At 44.7% G+C, this 21,676-nt stretch overlaps 1 protein-coding gene and 1 long non-coding RNA gene across 3 annotated transcripts in view; one reads left to right on the top strand and one right to left on the bottom strand.

Annotated features, from left to right (window-relative positions):
• The window catches only part of pparg (peroxisome proliferator-activated receptor gamma), a 198,438-nt gene that overhangs the window by 59,592 nt on the left and 117,170 nt on the right, over positions 1 to 21,676 (top strand). The gene's annotated exons all lie outside the window — the stretch shown is intronic.
• Positions 15,868 to 21,676, bottom strand: part of LOC140387749 (uncharacterized) — a 42,675-nt gene continuing 36,866 nt past the window's right edge. The window contains exon 3 of the long non-coding RNA XR_011933999.1: positions 15,868 to 15,918. This is a non-coding gene — a long non-coding RNA (uncharacterized lncRNA). The remainder of the gene's footprint in view (positions 15,919 to 21,676) is intronic.

Below are 21,676 nucleotides of genomic sequence, written 5' to 3'. Positions count from 1 at the left end.
TTCTTCTGTAAAGGAAGTCAACCAGATGGGTTTTTAACTATAATTAAATTCACATGCCACCAATTTCCATGGTGCAATTTGAACCTATGTCCCCAGAGCATTATCCTGTGCCTCTGGTTACTAGTCCAGTGACATTACCACTATGCCACTATCTTCCCATTGAGAGCGATGGTTATCTTTACAGTTAGAAGTCTTACAACACCAGGTTAAAGTCCAACAGATTTGTTTCAAATCACGAGCTTTCGGAGCATCTCAGCACTTCGTTTTACCGCAAGTCCACAGATAACCTCACGATGCTCCACTTCTCCAGCTTCCACCCTACACACATTAAAGATGCCATCCCCTATGGACAGGCCCTCCATATACACAGGATCTGCTGAGACGAGGAGGAGCGTAACAGACACCTACAGATGCTGATAGATGCCCTCGTATGAACGGGATACGGCGCTCAGCAAAAAACCACACCGACCTCCTCAGAAGACAAACACGGGACATAACCGACAGAGTACCCTTCGTCGTCCAGTACTTCCCTGGAGCGGAGAAACTACAACATCTTCTTCGCAGTCTTCAACACTGATGCACGATCAATGACCACTAAAGCGAGGTTGTAGTCCAACTGAAGGCTTTAATAAGCTAGATGTTTCCCCCAGAAGCTCAGGTACAGAAAGAAGGCTGCTGGGGCGGCACGGGCTCTTATACCCCGCCTTGCAGGGCGGCGCTACCATACAACTTGACCAAAGGGAAACATACAGATCTACCAATGGTGTTCCAGCATCACTAGGTACCGTAATACCTCTGCACAGACTACCATATGCACCCCCTGTTAAAAAAAGAGTCCGATGTCCATACTGAGGCGTTCAAAGGGACGGGAAGCCTTATCAGGTGCGCTTTCTCTGGCCTGTAGAAGTGCGGTTTGCACTCCGCGCAGATTTGGCAATTCCTGGTGGCTGTCCTGACCTCCTCGATGGAGTAGGGCAGGTTGCAGGTCTTGATAAAGTGGAAGAAGCGAGTGACCCCTGGGTGGCAGAGGTCCTCGTGGAGGCCACGGACGCGGTCCACTTGTGCGTTGGCACATGTGCCGCGGGACAGGGCATCAGGAGGCTCGTTTAGCTTCCCGGGACGATACAAGATCTCGTAGTTATAGGTGGAGAGTTCGATCCTCCACCGCAAGATCTTATTGTTTTTTTATCTTGCCCCGCTGTGCATTATCGAACATGAAGGCGACTGACCGTTGGTCAGTGAGGAGATTGAATCTCCTGCCGGCAAGGTAATGCCTCCAATGTCGCACAGCTTCTACTATAGCCTGGGCCTCCTTTTCGACTGACGAGTGGCGGATTTCGGAAGCATGGAGGGTGCGTGAGAAGAAGGCCACGGGTCTGCCCGCTTGGTTGAGGGTGGCAGCCAGAGCTACGTCGGACGCGTCGCTCTCGACCTGGAAGGGGAGGGACTCGTCGATGGCGTGCATCGTGGCCTTTGCAATGTCTGCTTTGATGCGGCTGACGGCCTGGCGGGCCTCTATCGACAGGGGAAAAACTGTGGATTGGATCAGGGGACGGGCCTTGTCCGCATAGTTGGGGACCCACTGGGCATAGACAAACATTTTGCCAAGGTCATCCCCACACCCCCACTACTTGCCTTCAAACAACCGTGCAACCTCAAACAAATCATTGTTTGCAGAAAACTACCCAGCCTTCAGAACAGCGACCACGACACCACGCAACCCTGCCATGGCAATCTCTGCAAAACGTGCCAGATCATCGGCGTGGGTACCACCATTACACATGAGAACACCACCCACCAAGTACGTGGTACATACTCGTGCGACTCGGCCAACGTTGTCTACCTCATAGCTGCAGGAAAGGGTGTCCTGAAATGTGGTACATTGGCGAGACCATGCAGATGCTGCGACAACAGATGAACGGACATCGCGTGATAATCGCTAGGCAGGAATGTTCCCTTCCAGTCGGGGAACACTTCAGCAGTCAAGGGCATTCAGCCTCTGATCTTCGGGTAAGCGTTCTCCAAGGCAGGCTTCAGGATGGGCGAATCACTGAGCAGAAACTTATAGCCAAGTTCCGCACACATGAGTTCGGCCTCAACCGGGACCTTGGATTCATGTCGCATTACATTCACCCCCCTCCCCCACCACCATCAGCCCCATCGTCTTCCTCTCTTGGGCTATTAGAAGAAAGCTGCAAATGATTTTGTGCTACTTCTGGGACTGAGAATAGTTTAAAGACATTTCTACAGGGGTACCTTCCCTCTCTCTATAAGAGTTGCTCTGGCTGTCCAAACAAATATACCAAATTCAAATCTGCTCTTAACCGTGCTCACTCCATATTTAAATGGCTAGCTATCTCCGTAAAACGTGCATGTGCGAATCGCGCCCTGATCTGATTTCCGTTCCCGTGACAATGATAAGTACCGTGTTCAGGGATGGAACTTGCAATTTTCAGGCATTTCCACCATTCTTGTCGCGATGGAGAGGTTCGCCGCTATGAAGAAAATCCAGGAAAAAGTTTAATCAACATTTAAATATATAGAAGTAATTTCAATTACATCATTTTGTAATTATGAAATTATAATTATATCTAAAGGTTTGTTTTACCTACAGTTTTGTTTGGCCATTAGAAATGTAGTTACTAAGCTAAATAACTGCTGTTGGATTTTCTTTCATCGAGCATTTTCAATGATTTAATTGGTTCATGGCAAAGTGTGATGGTGATACATTGACATACTGATATGGAGTTTATGCTTTCACATGGTCTCCCCTTGTGACATATTGCCGTGCATGTTATCCATTAAAAATGTGTACCAAAAAAAATAAGGATTATGTGGACAGGGAGTGTGAGCAAATAATGAGATTTAGTTAGGTACTTGACTTTCAAATTATTTTGGGGTTCACTGAAACCAAAGTCCTAATTATTCCACTGAGGGCTTTTGTACTTTGCCATCAGTAAGGAAATGATTCAGTGTCATAGTAGGTCATCAAATATTCAGGCACTTCTGGTAATTAACGGATCTATAACCAGATCTACAACGTATGAACATTGCAACCTGCAAGGTTAGATTGGGCTTAACAAATGTAAGGAAATGTTTAAATGGAGAGTGAAATATCTCAACAGTCATAACTTTCTATTTAACAAAAATCCAGACGGAAGACTATGGCCCCAAATCACTGGCAGACCATTTTGCTGCTGTAAGCACGATAGGACAGACTTCAGTCAACAAGATACCATCAGTATTGATTCAGTTCTATAGCCTGGGTAGCGGATGTGTGAGATGCACATATATATATATATATACTTTTTTTCACAGTAACTTCATTGCAGTGTTAATGCAAGCCTATTTGTGATACTAATAGATATTATTGTATATTTTATATATGTATGTAGTATGAGTGTATATACAGGAGGAGGGATGATAGGCTGATTGGCCTCCTACATTTTTTTTATTCGATGATAGATTCTATACATATACACATAAAACTACACACGTTCCTCATTATGGTTTTCACAGAATTATGGATGGAACCATAGAACTCAATCCCTAAAACTGGCAAAATGGCTGAGTGACATTTAATAAAAATGAAAATTGACTTATTCGGTGACTAGATCAGTGACTCTCACTGTATGCGTTCCATGGAATAAATTGCCTTTTTGTTATTGTACAGTATATCCTGGACACGCGCATAGGAAATCTGCTAGTAATATTTAAAACAGATGTTTAACTACTTCATTCCCATGTAAATAACCACATTTATAATGTAATAATCTTTGCATTGTGCCAGCAATGCTTTATTTCGATTGAATAAGCTTATTGTGTATCCATATATGTACTGCAACCAACGTCACCTTTTCATTATTATTGAGCCTATATATTGCTGTCTATTATTGAATGTAATTGGAGCTAGTTTAAAATGTGTTGGATGAATTTTTCACCTTGGCACAAGAACATGTGCAATTTGTGCCAGCATAAAACTTTTGTACATGGATTTGTTGACCATTTGGCTTATTGTATTATCTCTTCTGGTCTTTTGGGGTTATTTCTTTAAGCACATTAACAAGGAGCAGCAACGGTTCAGGTGTTTCTTTTTGCTATGAAACAACTCAAAATAAAACTTCACAAAAATAAGATTGTTTAAATGGATATCGTCTTCGTAGCACTTGAGAAATGTTCTTCACATCATCATTATTTAATAGCATTGTGTAGGATTTGCAATAGAATTGTGTGAATCTTGCGCACTCCTGCATAATATCTTCTTCTAGTTTCACACCAGCTACATATTGATGGAATATAAGCCCTTCTGGCTGACAAACACTCCTGGTTAATTTGATTTGATTTGGTTGTCATGTGCGTGCAAATGATTGCTGCCCTGAACCTGTAGGAATCCAGTCAGAGATGCAAACTCTTATTCAGACTGGTGTAATCTCTGGTTTGCTTAATAGTTGGCCATGGCAGTCAAGTCATCAATCACTTACTTTGTGCATTGGGGATCACTGAATGGGAAATCCTGGATGTCTCTCCAGAGGTGACTTTGATAACCACCAAATCTGGCAGACAGCAAGTCTTCAAACAGGCCTCGGGTACCTGCCACCATGTAATGTGGCAACCTGAGTCTCCAGCATCAGCTTCCGTCCATCTATATTAGATGATTTGCATGCAGCAAATCACATCTGTTGGGGATGGGGTAAGCTTCATATAGTGCGTTTTTGCTCTTGGCTGAAGTGATCAATCTGTGAGGAGCAAATTCTCCCACCAGTATGAGGTGGTTATCAGGCATCGTGAATTGTTATTTTTGGAATTGGCAATTGTGATGTCACCATTTCCATCTCTCATCAGTTAATGTTTCGCGGGTGTGAAAATCAATACTTCGGGCCTTCATGTCGGACTTACAAACATTCCTGAAGCAGTGCTGGAGCATCCTACTGGTCTCCTGGCTCCAGCTGCCTCACTTATAGGGAAAATCCTTGGATATGCATCCATTTCCAATCTGCAAGCGTGCCCAGCCAGGGAAGTCACCTCTACTTGATAAATGCTGACATGCTGGGGAGATTTTCCTTCAAGGGGCGTGCATTCATGATTTTGGCCATCCATAAGATGCTCAGAATTTGTCACAAACCAAGCAGGTGAAAATTGTTGAACTTTCTTTCTTGATAGCTGTAAGTTGTCCATGTTTCACAGCCACACACAACAGGTTGCTGAGAATGCAAGGCTCATACACCAACATCTTGGAAGAGTCAGCTTGATGCACATTTTGTGAATCAGCCAAAGGTGGTAACTGCTTTCCCTATCCATGTATCAAGTTCTGCAACAAGAGACTGGTTCTGTCACCCTGGACCCGAAATTTCAAGATTTGCTAAACTGTTCCAGTGGGCCGTTATTTTAAGTGATCAATGAGAGTGATGTGACACGAGGCCCCAAACTCATGGTTTTCTTGATGCTTATAGTATAGAATCACAGAATTTACAGTGCAGATGAACAAGTTACAAACATGAACGTGATAATCAATGAGTCTTGTAGCCGAGATTCCATGTAAGCAACTAGCACAGCATCATCAGATTAGAGGAGTTTTTTGATCAACGACCTGCTGTATTTTTTCTGTGCTTTCAGTCTAAACAGATGTAGAGCCTGCTGTCTGACTTGGTTTGCAGGTTAACTGCTTCCATATCGGCGGGGAGGGCAAAGGTTCAGAGCATGGGGAAGAACTCTGTTTTATTCCATTCTTCACCCCCCCCCCCCCCCCCCAAACTGTTAGAAGTGGTAACTGCCAGAACTGTAGCACCAAGGAATCTGAGCCTCTGCCCATAGGCCTTGTGTCATGGGTAGGTAGTTACTCCTGCGAGCTGCAAAATTCTGTTGTCCAACAACTGGTCTCTCAAGAACAGGCTGAGGCTGCTATTGGTGCTGGTCATGTTGCCTGCCCCCTGTGCGAGATCCACTCTGAGGTGACCAAAGTGTCACCCATCCTGATGTGATTCAGAGAACCTTCAAAATGCAGAAAGTAAACATTCAGTGAAATAAAACAGCTGTGAGTGCTGAATATTTACTGTGGTATTTCCATTGTGTTTTGGCCTTGCTTTCACTGGACAATTTCAGGAATTCCAAGAAACTCACAGATGTGCCAATAAATTTCAAAGTAAGTTTAAAATATCACATGGATTTAGTAATTAGGATATGTTATTAGGCAATCTTTTTCTCCTGTGGGGTTTGTGCACAAGCAATGCATCACTCAAGTCAAATGAGGGAATTGACAGAAGAGATGGATTGCAGATGCACTGACATTTGTCCCAGTTTTTATTCCGCAGTTGCATCCAACTCCTCTGCAGAAGCTAAGTTGCTTCTTTGGTGATAATTCAGACTTAACATGCTGTTAAAAGTTTGCATACACTTGAATGGACAAGTCCTAACTTTTGCTGGCATGGCTTTTAATGCCAAATCTCATGGTATGGTAGAGAAGCTTGTGGAAGAGCAGAGGAAATCAGACAGCAAGTGCCTTCATTTTGCGTTTACACATGTATGGACACCAGAGATTCCTGTCCATTTTACTCCTTTAATAATGGGGATTGGTGGTAGCCTCAACATATTATTTTTCCTACCACAAAATCCAGGCCATTATTTAATGGTTGGCTTATATTTATCAGCATACTGTATATCCTCTCCAGTCTTTACTTCCTTAACCTACACAAAATCAATTCAATTTAAGGATGGGAATTCTCCTCCACCAACCCCCTGGATGTGCTTTGCGGAGGCGGTCCATCAATGGTCAGTGGTGGTGTCTTCCAGCCCAGTCTCTATCAACGGGGTTACCTGCTGTTCACATCCTCCACCAGTGGGAATGGCCGGAAAATCCCACTTCCGACGCCCAAGCTTTTCAACCTTATTTGTATGCTAAAGTTCCAGGCTCTTCACCTGGGAGGGGGGTGAGATTCGCCACCCATCGCCACCCCAGCGGGTTTTCCGGCAACAGCTGAGGCCGTCATCGGGATCTTCTGGTCCCACCGATGTCTACACCGGTTTGAGAGGCTCACACCGTCCACCGCTGGGGAACCCGCCATGAGGGGTCACCATCAGCAGGGCTGGAAGATCCCACTGGCGGCAAGGGCCAGAAAAGCCTGATTCCTCACACACAAACATTCCAGTAGTTGTCAATTTTAAATCTGAATCTTTTAAAAATAAATTTAGAGTACCCACTTATTTTTTTTTCCAATTAACAGGCAATTTAGCATGTCCAATCCACCTAACCAGCACAGCTTTGGGTTGTAGGGGTGAAACCCACACAGACATGGGGAGAATTTGCAAACTCCACATGGTCAGTGACCCAGGGCCGGGATTCGGACTGGGATCCTGAGCGCCATACTGAAAACTTTTAATAGTCAAAACTGTGTTCTGATCTTCTGTCTTTGAAGAAGTACATTGCATCAGTTTTTTTTTGATTGATTGATATTTATTGTCATGTACCGAAGTACAGTGAAAAGTATTTTTCTGCAGCCAAGGGAACGTACACACTACATACATAGTAGACAAAAGAATAATCAACAGAGTACATTGACAATGGTGCATCAACAAATAGTGATTGGTTACAATGCGGAACAAGGGCCAAACAAGAACCGCATAGGGCATCGTGAATAGTGTTCTTACAGGAAACAAATCAGTCTAGGGGAGAGTCGTTGAGGAGTCTGGTAGCTGTGGGAAAGAAGCTGTTTCTATGTCTGGATGTGCGGATCTTCAGACTTCTGTTATCTTCTGCCTGTTGGAAGGGTCTGGAAGAGGGCAAAGCCTGGATGTGAGGGGTCTCTGACAATGCTGTCTGCCATTCTGAGGCAGCGGGAGGTGTATACAGAATTAATGGGAGGACGGCAAGCTTTGTGATGTGTTGGGCTGAGTTCGCCACACTCTGCAGTTTCTTGCGATGTTGGGCCGAGCAGTTGCCATTCCAAGCTGTAATGCAGCTGGATAGGATGCTCTCTATGGCACACCTGTAGAAGTTTGTGAGGGTCGATGCAGACATGCCAAATTTCTTTTACCAGGATGACATGAAGCAAAGATTAAACTGTAATTTCAGGAAGATAATGATGTTTTAGTTAACTCACGCCTACAAGGTTAAAAAGAAATTGACACAAGTTCACAAAACCATAGACAGAACATCTGTTGTAGCATTGACTCTTCACAGCAGCACACAAGGAATGATTTCCATTGTTCACTATTTATAGAGAAATCGGAAGCACATTTATAATTTCACTATTAATAGTAAGCAGTGGAAATAATCCCCCGTAATGGTATTGAAGCTTTTGAATTCTCAGGAACTAAACTATTTACTAATTCCTTGTTCGAGCAATAATGCCCTTTAGCCTACTTTCGCTTCAGTAACAGAAGGAATTTGTCAGGAAAGGAATTTGTTAGAAGAGGAGTGAAGTAGAGTATTTTGGATGAAAATCCTGTGCACAGGAGTCCGACAAGAGACATCTGACCATGGAATATAAATGTCATAGTGTGTACTAGCACAGGGAGTGAGAGACAAATCTTGAATAGAGCTACAAGTGAAATAGGAATCCGGTATTGCACAACAGTTTATAGACATGAACCAAGAAGAAAATCTGTCCATTAGCCACAGAAAATTAAATGAGGCAGGGACACACCTTAATGCGACCACTGTTCCCAGAGACAATCCCCAAGATCACCTGCAAGTCAAGGCATGCCACACATCACAAGGTTTACTTATCCTTTTGCTTATGCATGTTGTAAAGTGAAGAGGAGTTCCTCTTTTCATCATTGAAAACAAAATATTGTAAATATATATTGCCAAAACATTGTTCTACACTATATTATTAATTCCTATGAATAATAGTGAAATGTAAATCATGACTTTTTATTTGTTCAGCTGCCATCTTTATTTTCAAACTGGGCCATTGTGACTGGGGAAGTATTTTTTTTAACAGCCTTCACGATTGACTGCCTAAGTTTCACTCTCAAAATGTAGATGACCACCCAACAACGAAGAAGTAATTTTACAGAGGGCCCTTTTTCCATTAGCCTGTGCTAGATTAGGACTGAAGAAATGCAATTGCAGCCCATTTCACTTCTAACATGGAATTCAAATGCTCTTTTAAGCTTTTGCTTTGGGCATTAGCGCCAAATGTCTGAAAACGTGAAAGTTGAAAGTATTGCCTCAGCTAGGTGCATACCAACGTACGTGACTGAGACATTTGTTTTTCACACCTTCAGCATAATTAATTGTTCTGGGCCTTGCACCCACAGAAAATTGTGAATATACTGCCTCCGAGCCACACAATTTGACTATATCCACAAAGTCAGTGAGGTTACACAATATCAAGATTTTATATAGAATGTTTCAGTTCCTACGGATGAAACATTTATGGTCACTGACCTCAATGGCTGACCCAGTTACTCTTTCTTCAGCAAGGAACAAGAATACTTGTGCAATACTTCAGAAAATCAAGTACAGTCTTTGTGATGTTTGTCACCTAACCACTAGGTTGTAGATGTAGTATAAGCAATGCTTCCAATTGCTATATAATAATAGCGCAAAGGCATTCTTTTATTTCAGAGTGTAAAGTGGGCTGCTTGTACTGTTCAGTCCCACCCTCACTCGACCTGAAAAGCCCAGTCAATCCTTTATCGCTTAAAAATTAGGATATGTCCCCCTGCTGGCTCAGTAAATAAATGCATTGTGCATATCACAATGAACCAGGCAAACCAAGAAATACTGGATTGGAACCACAGCCTATGTCAAGTTAGATTATATGGTGAGAGCACCGTGTGGACAATACCACTCTGCCACCACCTTGTGGGGAGGCGGTGGCATAGTGATATTGTCGCTGGGCTAGCAATCGAGGGACCTACATATGAAGCCAGACCCACAGCAATGTGGTTGAGTCTTAACTGCCCCCTCAAGGGAAATTAGGAATGGGCAATAAATGCTGGCCCCATGAATGAATAAAATAAATAAATATGATATACGACAGAGAAACAGGCCATTGCAGTCCAGTCAATCTATGCAGCATTTAAGCACCATTCGTTCCATCTTTACTCATTAAACTGTATCACTGTGACTTCAGGTGACAGCCATGAAGTGATAGTCACATGCAAGGTGGATCCCGTATGAAAACTGCAAAACTAACCTTTTAACTCCATCAAACGTGCATCACAGCTATCCACAACCAACCCGCCCCCGCCCCCCCCAGACCAAAAGGAATCCGAAGAGAGGAAAATGGGAAAGCGCCAGCTTCCCACCAAGAAAGCCAACAAGGACAGGGGAAGGGAAACCTCGACCTTGGAGCCAGCAGCCACACGAGGTGGCATGGAAACGGGAAAGACAGACTCCACGGAGTTCTCAGCGCAGACCCAGACACTGATGCCAAAGAGAAAATGCTGGAAAATCTCAGCAGGTCTGGCAGCTGAGAGGTGACCCTTTCTCAATAATCACCTGGACTCGAAATGTTAGCTCTTTTCTCTCCCTACAGATGCTGCCAGACCTGCTGAGATTCTCCAGCATTTTCTCTTTGGTTCCAGATTCCAGCATCCGCAGTAATTTGCTTTTACCCGGACAATGATGGACAAGCTCACGGGCTTTATCACCGCAGAACTCCAGAGGCACAGAGAGGAGCAGAAAAGGGACCTCCTGGCACCCGCCCTGGGCGATGATTGTGTTTGGAATACTCCGCCATTGTAATTAGGAGCAGATGACGTGCTCCTACCATTGTCGAACCCCCTAACCAGCAAGGGAAAGATAACCGGGCTCCTCGAGGAACATGGCGCCTTTTCAGGTTACAAACTCAACCTGGGAAAGAGCACATTCTTCTCGGTAAACCCCTGAGAGGGAGGAGTGGAGCTGACGGCACTACCATTTAAAGTAACCCAAATCAAGTTCAGGTACCTGGGGATTCAAGTGGCCCACACCTGGAGGACCCTCCGAAATGGAACTTCTCCAGCCTCGTGGAGGAGATGAAGAGGGACCTGCAAAGATGGGACTCACTCACTCCTTCGCTAGCCGGAAGGGTGCAAATGATCAAAGTTAATGTGCTACCTAGGTTCCTCTTCGCACTTAGATCGCTCGTGATCTTCATCGCCCAAATCCCTTCTTCACCAAAATTGACAAATGAATAATGGACTTCGTCTTGGTGTGGGAGAGTGCCTAGAATACGGAAATCCATTGTAACGAAAGCAGCACGTGAGGGGCCTGGCCCTACCAAATGTCTGTGCTACCACTAGGTGGCCAACACTGAGAGGGTGAGGGGGTGGCTAATTGAGCTTGAGGTGGATTGGGTCTGACTGGAGGAGGCCCCCCTGTATGGGGACCTCTCTCTGCTGGCCATTGCGCCACTCCCGGCTTCCCCACACACACACTCCAGGAGCCTGGTTGGTGTAGCCACCCTAAAGACATGGAACCAGTTTAGGTGGCATTTTTTAACTGAGCAAGATGTCTACGGGGGCCCCCATCCGCAATAACCACAAGTTTGCACCGTAGGGATGACGCTTTGGGAGGTGGGTGGGGGGGGGGGGGGGGGGGGGGGGGGGGGGGGGCAGTGGAACACTGACGGAGGACATGTACATGATGACAGACTTGCGACCCTGGGGGAGCTCACAGAGAAGCTCCAACTCCTGAAATGTAACTCGCTCAGATATCTATAGCTGCATAACTTTGTCCTTAAGGAGACTAAAGCGTTCCCCCAAAGACCATTGCACACAGTCAGGAACATGATGGTAGGGCTGGACTGGCTAAGGGACGATAAGTGCAATGATATATGCAGGAGGCTCATAGAAAAGGTTAAGACTCCACTGGACAAAACTAGATGAAAGTGGGGAGAGGAACTGGGCACAGAGACAGGGGAGGACTCTGGATCGAGGCACAGCACAGAGTCAACTCCACCTCTTCCTGCACCAGGCTAAGACTGATGCAGCTCAGGGTTGTGCACAGAGCTCAACTCATCAAGATGCGCATGAGCGCGTTCTTCCCGGAGGTGGAGGACCAGTGGGAAAAGTGCCGGGGGGGTCCAGCCAACCACATCCATATGTTCTAGTCCTGGCCCAGACTCGGGAAATTCTGGATGACCTTCTTCGAGGCTATGTCCAAGGTGGTGGAGATAGAGATTGAGCCATGCTCGTCTGTGGCGGGCTTCGGGGTATCAAAGCACCTAGAGCTCTGGTAATGGAGGCAGACGCCCTGGCCTTCATTTCACTGATCGCAGGCAGAGACATCTGCTAATGGAAGTTGACAGCACTGCCCTAGCCTCAGAATGGCTATCAGACCTCTCTGAATTGCTGAAGCTAGAAAAATATCAAATTCAAAATAAGAGGGTCCAAACCAACCGCGTGGAACAAATTCACAAGCCTATTCTCAGACTTGTTTGCAACCATCAGTCAGCTGGGGGGGGGGGGGGGCGGGAGGGAGGAACGGGGGGTACAGAAAAGGGGGAATAGGGAAAACAACCCAGAGAGAGGAGAGCTTGGAAGGAGTGGGGAGGAAGACCATCTACTGGAGGGAGCACAGTCCCCCTTTACACATGTAGAAACAGTGGTGACAAGCATACCCACCCCTCTCAAAGGCCTAATGACCAAGGCAGAGTGGGACTGTTTCTCTCTCTCTTTCCCCCCCCCCCCCCCCCCCCCCCCCCCCCACCACCACCACCAGCGGGATGAAGGTAACAAATGAGGGGGAGAAACCCCAAACACACCAGGATACAGAAGGGGGAAATGAGAAACAACTCCTACCGCCAAACGGCAGGGGTTCCAGCGGAACCCAACAAACTGTTCTAATAAGAGCCCCAGTCACAACTTTGATGACGAGGAGAGGCCGGGGCTGGCCGTTCAAACCTGTGTCATTGTATGCACACGTGACACCCAGCTCTTTTTCTTTTCTTGTTTATTCTGTAACTGTTATTCAAAATACCAAGAAAAATATATTTTTTCCTTCTCTCTCACACGTTTCTAGCTTCCCCTTAAATGCAAGTTCCACGTTCTGCCCACTCTTTGGGTACATAGGTTTTTTATGAATTCCATTTTGGATTTCTTGTTAACTCTATTATGTTGATGGCCTCTAGTTCTGCTCTTTCCACAAGAGGAAACATGCGCTCTGGGTGGAACTTTCTGGCCACTTGATTCTTGGCTGCTCTCCAAATACTGCTGTCCCACCTGCAACGATGCCCACTGCTGGCAGGAGTGGAAAATCCTGCCATCTGTATCTGCTCTTATCAAAACCTTTCATAATTTTAAAGATCCCTTATTGGTCATCCTTCCGCCTTTTCCAAGAGAAAGGAGACCCAGCCTGCCAATCCTTTCCAAATGCATATACCCATGTATTTGTGGATCAACCTTGTAATCGTCTCTGCGCCTTCTCCAGTGCCTCCAGATCCTTTTTATACTATGGTGAACAAAACTGCATGTGCTACTGAGTGTGCCACCCAAGCTTTGATACAGATTTACCGTAACTTCCCTACTTTTCAATTCTGTTCCTCTCGAAATAAAGCCTTGTGCTTGTGTTTTTTTTTTTAAAAGACCTTGCTGGCCTGTGGCGTATCTTTTGGTGATTGGTATGTTTGTACTCCAAGATCCTTTTGTTCCTCCAGCCATCTCCGCCTCCCCCACCCCCAAACCCTCACATTTCATGTGAAAAGTGACCTCCCTATTCTTCTTTGCTAACTGTACTGCCTCACATTTATCTGTATTGAATTTTATTTGTCAATTATTTTCCCATTCCACAAGTTTATTAATGTCTTCCTGAAATTTGTTGCCGTCCTCCCCAGTAATGACCATCACTCACTATTTCACATCATCCGCAAATTTAAAAATTGTGTCCAAATCATTCATGCAAATTATGAAAACAGTGCTCCCAGTACTGATCCTTGTGGAACACTATTCTTTTCCACTCTCCCCCCCGCCCCCACCCCCCATCTCCTCCTGCCACTCTGAATAATTACCCTTTGTTCCACCCTTCGCTTTTTGTCTTGAAGCAAGCTAATTGCCTCCTGACTCTGCACTCCCTGACTTTGTTCATTAGTCCCATTTTGTGGCCACCTTACTTGAAGGTCTTCTGAAAATCCAGATAAATTACATCTTCTGCATTGTTATTGTCTGCTCTCTCTTACCGCCTCAAACAATTGAATAAGGTTGGTAAAGCAAGGATATCGGATTTGAAGTCCATGTTGACTATTTATTATCACCTTTTGTTTTTTGGATGTCCTTGAATTCTGTCCTTTAGTCAAGATTCCATTATTGTTCCTACTACCAATATTAAGCAGACTGATCAATAATTCCTTGGGCATGTTCTGTCTCCCTTTAAATGTAGGAATTATATTACTACAGTTGCCTTCAGCATCACTTAACTAAAAAAGAGAAAAGTTAACCATTGTTTCCATTTCTGATGTCAAGGTTGCCAAAAAGTAATTTGTAATTCCTTATACTGATATTTTAGGGATTGAAATTGTTAGATTTCTGAATACAAATGATAGCCAAGAATAAGGAGAGATGGGGGGAAATGGTATAGAGGTAGATATCATCCATGATCTGTGTGAATGGCAGAGTAGGCTGGACCGAATGGCCTATTCTTGTTCCTATGCACGCAAGCATCAGGCAATTACCTCAATAAGAAATAGTCTAATTGAAATCCAACACCAATTCGGACAATGTTAATTTCAAAACCAGGGCTTTCTTTGTGGGGTAAGGATTACTTATTATCTTTCCACAGAATCTTGGCCCAATTCCGCTCCCCTCGATGTTTACCCGTTTTACAAGGGCTACTTGATTTCTAAGCAAGTTATTCTCGCCTTTCTGTTATTCTGACATTTTGCGCGTGCCTAGATATAAAAAGGTATGGAACTGAGTAATTCGAACTGAGAATCGGCAGCAGGCTATTGAAGAGGTGGTGTTGCTTGATGGCACTGTTGATGTTTTCTCCCATTTGCCAAGGCAGGATTTAAGTCTGCTTTTTGTAGGTAGGATCTGGATGTTGCAGACATTAAGTTATTTTAAAACTATCATGATGCTATATCCATGTTAAACAATCGACTTTCAAAATGTTGTTCTTTGATCTCGTATTTTAACAGTAGTCCTCATGAAAATACTTTCCTCTAGTATAAAGTATCAAAAATCCAGTTTCTAGATATCACTATTATTTTCATTATTCACATTTTTAAACAAAACTATATGCACCAGATTTTGTAGTACTCGTTTTAATACTGTTTAGAACATGGGCAGATTGGAATAAATATTAGCATCATTGAACCTTGCACCGCAGAAGGAGGATATTCAGTCCATCATGCCCGTGCTGGCTCTTTGAAAGAACTATCTAATTAGTCCCACTCTTCCCTATGCTTCAAATTTAATTTTGAAAGTTACTATGGAATCTTTCAATATTCAACATTCCAGTGCATCACAGACGATCATGTGTAAAAAAAAAAATGTAATTTTTTAAAAAAAAATTCTCATCAGTCCACCTGGTTCTGCCAAACACATTCATCGTATTTTTTTAGCTAGATTCTTGCAAGATATTTAATATTGGAAGTAATGAGCCTACTTTCAGAAGATAACTATGAAATACTCAGCTATAAGAAAAAACTAAATGAGTCGCTGTTGTGGAAATACACACCACTGAATAGATATGCAGTGAAACATTTTACAAAGTATACCAATATTACAAAACTTTGACATATGCTAGTTTAATTGAAAATATAATTTCTTGAATATTGTAGCCCCTTATCTGTGCCGCTATTCCAATTTTAGTGCCTGGATGTCTTTATATGTCACTCACGCGTTTCCTTATCCGTAAGGAAATACAACAGTTCCCACTGGAGTAATCAACTCCCTGTGAATTCCAAAAGAATCTGGGGGAAAGATCGAATGTGGTTTTAAAAAAGAAAGTTTTCATGTATTCGTGTCCAATTCCTGAATTCTCATGGTGGTCTGAAATAGAAAGAAAAATAGAGATTTGTCAATTTTACAGCTTGCCAACAACTTTATTTTGAATATATTGAGGTTTAATGGACTCTTAAGTCAAAAGTAAGATTCCACTTCCTCTGACCTTGTAGCTCTGACGGAAAAGTATTAAACCTCAAAAGCCAAAGCTTTGCGAGGCCAAATTCTAACCTTGACTGTCATTTAATCTTACCTGCTGTCATTTGCCAAGCTGCCCACTCTCAGTTAGGTCACTAGATGAAAGGCATTGTTGGGGCACAGTAGGAAAAGGGGGTATTTGGAATCTGACAGAAGCACACTTCTGCTGGGGAAATGTAGGCCCAGTCTTTTTTTAAATTCATTTACTGGAGGTGGACGACGTTGGCTAGGCCAATATTTATAGCGCATCCCTAGATGCCCTTCAAACGGCTGGGGTGAGCTGCCTTCTTGAACTGCTGCAGCCTCTGAGCTGTAGATACACCCAAAGTGCTGTGGCTAGGGAGGGGGTCCAGGATTTTGAGCCAGCGACAGTGAAGGAGCGGCAATATATTTCCAAGTCAGGATGATGAGTGACTTGGAGGGGAACCGAGAGGTGGTGGTTTTCCCAGGCACCTGCTATCCTTGACAACAGTCAGTTGGTCACAACCACTTTGTTAGTGGCTGTGGAGGAAACTGAGACCCAAATTAACCCACCCACCTACCGAAAGGTGAAGCAGGTGTTACGAACCCCGCTGACGTTAAAAGCGAGGGAACCCCAAAACCCAGAGGGTTAACTTCGATCACTGGCTCTTAGTTTTCAATTTGGTATAATATGAGAAAAGATATGCAAACGAAGGTGGAATACTCCAGTCATTAATTAATTCATGATCAATTAATCAAGAATATTTGTTAACTTAACAGAAAAACACATGGCAAGGAGCACTATAATACTCTAACTACACTTAACTGCACTGATGGCTATACCTACACAGTATTACATGAAGTTACCATTTGTTCCCAAATACCTATGTTCCCTGAACTCCGAGATGACCCTTGTTCCCAAACAACATCCAAAATTATATAACTCTATGAACTAAGTCCAGTATAATAATTACCATGCACAAGTTATTTGTCCATGTTTGGGAAAACCGTCTTCAGTTTCAGCGAAGGAGTAATTTTCTCAGTTTTCGGTTTGGATTTTAACCGGCTGCCCTTTTAGCAATAACTTGTTTTCTGGAGAGACTGTTCTCTGCAGCTGGTTGTGGCTGTGATGGGAGCTGCTGCAATTGTGTCCCTTTCTCCAGTTATTGTGCTATGGATATATCATTCTTTCCCTTTGATGTTACCACCCTGTGGACCCAGCTTTTAACACAAAAGTGACGTCCCCTAGTGACGTAGATAAACACTTGCTTTTCTAATTGGTATGCCAATTCACATATCCGAACACCTTCAGACAGCTGTCCTTCTCAATTCCCCCTTTTAAAATGTTATCCCATCATTTTTTAACTGTGCCCCCTTTTCTTAACACGGGGAACAGGAAATAGCTACTGGATATAAATTAAAGGAGGGAAAATTATAGACAGTAGTTCTCCTATATTGTTAGCATTCAAAAGGGAGTGGATATGGAAGACGAAAAGGATGCATAATTATTTTCCATTGCAGTTGAGTATAACCTCTAATTATTTTTGCCATATATCACTGTGGCTTATATGCAAAGGCTCACACCCGTCATGACAAAGTTCATTGGTGTTTCTCTGGGCATAAGTTATTTGTTTCTGTAGTCTTTGGGGTATTCACTTTTGGTATGAATATTACATTGGCGGAATCCTTAGTCTGATCAGCTGGTTTAGGAATGCTCCAGAAAACTGCTTAATTTCCTATTTGTACAATACCGTAATATCTTACATTGGATATTTCATAGCTGTTGTTGATGTCTGAAAGTGTTGGCTGCAAAGAGAAGTTTACAACCAGCAGCACTTTGGTTATTTGGAGGGGCTTCATTGCTATAAATCTCCTTCTTGAGGAAGCTATGTGCACGGATGTATATAGCATGTAAAGAGCTCTGCTCACAAATGGTAAATTTTAAATTGTACAAATTTGCATTGATTGTGCAGCACAGGGACCATTTGGCCGAATTGACTTATGTCGATGTTTATGCACCACATGCTGCAAGTATAAGGACAGTAGTCTTTTAACGCATTTCTGTTATTGGCTTTATTGAACTGATCTTAAGATGTCGACTTCCAGAGGCAGACTCATGGTAGCGTCACATGACTGTGGCAGGTCAGTGGGCTATGCAGTATAGGAATGCATTTCCAAAACCCCATAATCTCCTCCTTCATATCAAAAAAAATGCAAACATTCCCTTAATCTTTAATTTTTAAAGAAAGATACAACCTCCCCCTTTCCCAGCGAACAAATGACATATTTGCATGCACAATGCTGTGTGACTGTGAGTTGCCCAAGTTACCCAGTATATACCCACTGTTCTCATGTATTGACAACTGTTGCTCTTCTAGTTAGTCTCTGCACAAGCAGTTGCCCCCCTCTGGGACCGCTCCATGCATTGATGAGTGCACTCCAACAACACTCAAAGTTTGACACCATCCAGTACTAAACAACCCATTTCATTGGCATCCCGTCCACAAACATTCACTCCCTCCATCACTGCACAGTGGTAGCAGTGTGTACCATTTAGAAGATGCACTACGGTTCCTCAGACAGCGCCTTCCAAACCACGACTGCTGCCACCTAAAAGGACATGGGGAACAGATAGATGGGAGCACCACCTGGATGTTCCTCTCCAGGCCGCTCAACATGCTGACCTGGAACTATAATCACCATTCCTTCACCTTCACTGGGTCAAAATCCTGGAACTCTCTCCAAACAGCACTGTGGGTGTACCTACACCATATGGACTGCAGCAGCTCACTAAGGCAGCTCACCACCATCTTCGCAGGAGCAATTGGGGATGGGCAATAAATACTGGCCTAGCTGTCGATGTCTACATCATGCAATCTTATTTTGGGATTTCATTCTTTGGATTGCCATGCTGAGCTACTTCGCACAGATCTGCGAATGTCATTGTGTTCCATGGCGTACCTGTGTCTACCTGACACTTCTTGTTCACTTACTATTTTCCTTCTGTCACCATGGTAACTGTCCCAAACCATTTGTCACCTTAAACTTGATTGAACCAAGCAGTGTTGAATACATATGTAACATTCATTCAGGGTTCAAGGCTTTCACAATCTCTGTCATCTTTTTTTCCTTTATCGTCTGTTTGATTTAGAGTGGCCTCCACTCTGTGGCAGTCCGTCCCCAGCAGTGTTGGGAGTGTGGCTACTCTTTATCAGTTCAGGATTGCTCTTTAAGTCTGTTGCAGTCTCATACTTTTGCCATTGTAACTGGAAAAACTGGCAGTTTTGCCATGAACCATTTTCCTGACTGGGCAGGAGATGGAATTGGAAAATTTATTACAGCCATTCTTACACACTCCGCATTTACTTTCCAACCTTTGTCTCTGTTTCCTTTGTCCCTGCAGCCAGTAATTTCACTTGTAGCCTATGTATGCATTTCTTTTGTCCTTTCCTTTGCAACATTTTGCCGTCTTCATTAGTGTGTCTCGGAGAGGCTTTATTGAACTGATATAAAAAGATGCCTGCCTCCAGAGATAGATATGATGTGGAGATGCCGGCGTTGGACTTGGTTGAGCACAGTAAGAAGTCTTACAACACCAGGTTAAAGTCCAACAGGTTTGTTTCAAACACTAGCTTTCGTAGCACTGCTCCTTCCTCCGGTGAATGGAAGGACAGTGCTCCGAAAGCTAGTGTTTGAAACAAACCTGTTGGATTTTAACCTGGTGTTATAAGACTTCTTACTGTCCAGAAATAGACTCATGGAAGAGTCACATGACTGTGGCAAGTCAGTTAGTCAGGCCGTACAAGATTGCTACTCCAAACTCCTTCACTCACTCCATAAGAGCCTGCTGGAGCAAGCATGATGGTTGGTGTCAATCCACTAAAGCAGCACACATGGATCAGCCAGGTAGAAAACAAAGATTCTATTTATTCACTTACACGCTCCAATCCCCGAAGGGCCTCCTCCCCGACCTGCTCCCATGCAGAGGTTTTTATACTAGAGAGCTGAGCTCTCAGTTAAGGGGGAAACCTCGCCCCCTCATTGAGGCACGATCAATTTGGCTGGAAACGAATTTGAATTCAAACTGAGGCTTTATTAGTCTCTGAAGTGTGGCCTCCTACAGCAGCTGACAAAATGGCTGCTAGCTGAAGGCCATGCATATTTATAACCCGGCACCTGGACGGAGCTAGCATGCAGGGGCCCAGGTGAACCTGTAGTGCAGGTTCTACCGTACAACCCTTAATATAGGAACACAGTGGTTTACCACATTCCTGGGGGGGGGGGGGGGGGGGGGGTGATGGGGGCGGCGGGGGAGGGGAGGGTGGCGCCGGGGACAATGGGGGTGATGTGAGGGTGGAACCTGCTGGTGCCAGGTCCCTGAGGGAGACGGTATCCTGGCGGCCGTCGGGGAACGCCACGTAGGCGTACTGTGGGTTTGCGTGGGTTTCCACCAACAGATCCACCTTGTGGAGCCGCACATGTTTATGGAGAAGCACGGTTTCCAGAGCTGTGAGCCAAGTTGGGAGTGATACCCCGGATGTGGACTTCCTGGGGAAGGCAAAAAGACGTTCATGTGGTGTACTGTTAGTAGCAGTGCAAAGTAATGAGCGAATGGAATGTAGTGCATCAGGAAGGACCTCTTGCCAGCGGGAGGCCGGAAGATTTATGGACCGTAGGGCCAGCTGGACGGCCCTCCATACCGTCCCATTCTCCCTTTCTACCTGTCCGTTTCCCCGGGGGTTGTAGCTCGTCGTTCTGCTGGAGGCGATACCCCTGCTGAGCAGGAACTGGCGTAGCTCAGCACTCATGACTGAGGATCCCCTGTCACTGTGGATGTAGGCGGGGAAGCCGAACAGAGTGAAGATAGAATTAAGGGCTTTAATGACGGTGCCAGACATCATGTCGGGGCATGGGATGGCGGAGGGAAAACTTGAGTATTCGTCGATCACACTGAGGAAATACGTGTGTCGGTCGGAGGAGGGGAGGGGGCCTTTGAAATCCACGCTGAGGCGTTCAAAGGGGCGGGAGGCCTTCACCAGGTGTGCGCGGTCCGGCCGGTAGAAGTGCGGTTTGCACTCCGCACAGACTTGGCAGTCCTTGGTGATCATCCTTACTTCCTCGACGGAGTAGGGCAAATTTTGTGCCTTAATGAAGTGGTACAACCGAGTGACTGGGTGACTGTGGTATTATCAGGTATTACAGTACCCACGAGGCTGAAGACCACTGGTTAAACCTAGGAGTTTACCATTGGCTGTTAGTATGTAGCTCCGCCTTGACAGGCGGGGTATAAGAACCGGTGCTGTCCCAGCAGCTCTCACTTTCTGTACCAAAGCTGCTGGGGAACAGTTCTAGTCAATTAAAGCCTTCAGTTATGTTACAACCTCGTCTTTGACTGTAATTGATCGTGCATCAATTTAATCGACTACACTTGGGCTGAAAGGATGGATCTCCGAATCAAGCCGGAGTGTCCAAATCTCAGCCCCCACGCAGAGAACTCGGTGGCGATATTTAAGCACTGGTTGGCGTGCTTTAAAGGCTACCTCGAGACGGCCCAAGGCACCCCCTCAGGAGAACAGAAACTGCATCTCCTGCACTCGAGGGTAAGCCCTGGGATCTTCACCCTCATCGAGGAGGCGGAGGACTTCGA

This window comes from Scyliorhinus torazame, chromosome 13 (assembly GCF_047496885.1).
Source record: "Scyliorhinus torazame isolate Kashiwa2021f chromosome 13, sScyTor2.1, whole genome shotgun sequence".
Classification (NCBI taxonomy): domain Eukaryota; kingdom Metazoa; phylum Chordata; class Chondrichthyes; order Carcharhiniformes; family Scyliorhinidae; genus Scyliorhinus; species Scyliorhinus torazame.
Note: the sequence above shows the minus strand (reverse complement) of the source record. Positions and strands in the feature narration are given on the sequence as shown.